Raw genomic sequence first — 2,103 nt, 5'->3', positions numbered from 1 at the left:
CACTGCAGTGAGAAGCCCACACACCGCAACCAGAACGTAGCCTCTGCTCACCACAAAGGAAAGCCTGGGCAGCAGCAAAGACCCAGTGCAACCAAAAATAAATAAATAATATTTTTTTTAAAAAAAGAATGACACTGAAGCTTAAAAAAACAAGAAATTGGGAGCACTGTTGTTTTTGTTTAGTTGCTAAGTCAAGTGTGACTCTTCTGCGACCCTGTGGACTGTAGCCTGTCAGGCTCCTCTGTCCTTGGGATTCTCCCAAGCAAGGATATTTGAGTGAGTTGCCATTTCCATCTCCAGAGGATCTTCCTGACGCAGGGATCAAACCCACGTCTTCTGCATTGGCAGATAGATTCTTTACCACTGAGCCACCAGAGAAGCCCAGTGAGAGCATCTGTCTACACAAATAGGTAGTTACAAATGTTCACAGCAACTTCATTTGTAATAGCCAAAAACTGGAAACAACTCAAACATCCATCAACAGATGCATGGATATACAAACTGTGGTGCAGCTACACAATGGAATATTACTCGGCAATAATAAGTAGTAAACTATTGATACACACAGTAGTATGCATAAATATCAAAATAACTAAGTTGCATGAAAGAAACAGGACCCCCCCCAAAAGTGTATACTGTATAACTTCATTAATATAAAATTCTAGAATTTTATATATAGTGATGGAAGGCAGATTTATTTTGAGGGTTGTGGATATGTTCATTATCTTAACTGTGGTGATCACTTCACAGTATAAACACATGCTGAAATTTATCAAATTGGGTACTATAAATATGTAATGTATAGTTTATTGTTTGTCAGTTATATCTGAAGAAAGCTATAACAAACATAGGTTGTGGGAGGGTGGATTTTGAGGATGGGCCTAGACAAAGATTCTTAACTATGTTTTTGGATTACAGCCCTCTAAGAATCCGATGAAACCACAGAAAGTCCCACATACCTGTGAAGTCCACCCTCAGACCCCAGCTTTCATATCCCTGGTCTACAGCAGGGCCAATTACTGCACATATCCACAGGCTGATTACTGCACATATCCACAGGCTGATCCTCAATGCCCCCAAAATGATGCTAGATGGACCCCCTTCCTCTCAGTGTTGCCCACACTTTCCTGGTCTGGAGCATGTGTTTGTGACAAAGCCAGTAGACATGACAAGGAGGCACTGGGCCCTGACGTGGAGCCCAGGGACGGGCCTCGGATGCATGGTGCACTGACACCTGGACCCTCTGTCCCTATGTCTGGTGAGGAGCTGCAGAAGCCATCCTGGGGGGGGGGGGGGGGCTGGAGGAAACTGGACAGTTCTACTGTCTCCTAGACACAGGCCTCCTTCACCATAGGCGGAGGTGTGGCCATTACTTGTAATGAGACAGACCTGCCAACTGGTGCTCCCTGGTTACTGAGCCTCAACCCTGGACACAGGCTGACCCCCACTCTGCAAGAATGACCCTGGATCTCAGCCATAGGCTGACCCTTGGCCCTGGCTCCAGACTGAAGTCTAACTCCCATCACTGCTGACCCCACACTGACCTCTGTTTGGTACAAACCACAGAGCAATCTAGACAAGGATCTGTGGGTGCTCAGAGTCGAGCCCCTCTTGAGTACACAGAGCAAACATTAATGTTTTTAGTCCTGTAACCTCTAGTATGAGCCACTTCATGTCACCTGACGATGATGAGCACGATGATGAGAACAAAAATGTGGAAGGGACTTGGCCTAATTTCTGTGTGATCAAATATTTCCCATCCTGGAATTGAAAGACAGAAGAGACACAGAGCCTCCTGGCCTGCCTTGGTCTCCCCCCATTTCTAGGGCTTAGGAGAAGCAGGCCTCAGTACACTTTCCCACTGCACCTTTCAATCTCCGGTCACTTCACCCTGGGAGTCTCTGGAGAGAAATAACTCAAACCTCCCAGCAGAGGGCACCCTGAACCTTCTAACTCCACACAGTAGCCTGTTTCCTGGGTGCCAGGGCAGGAGTCCTTCTGAACGAACTGACCCTGCTGGGCTGCTGGGCAGAAGGAGGGAGCTCCTGGCTAACGGCTTCTTGGGCTCAGCTCCCAGCAGCCAGTCCTTCAGCTTTAGAGATG

The sequence above is a fragment of the Cervus elaphus genome, chromosome 15 (genome assembly GCF_910594005.1).
Source record: "Cervus elaphus chromosome 15, mCerEla1.1, whole genome shotgun sequence".
In the NCBI taxonomy this organism is placed as follows: Eukaryota; Metazoa; Chordata; class Mammalia; order Artiodactyla; family Cervidae; genus Cervus; species Cervus elaphus.
This window is presented reverse-complemented; position numbering follows the sequence as displayed.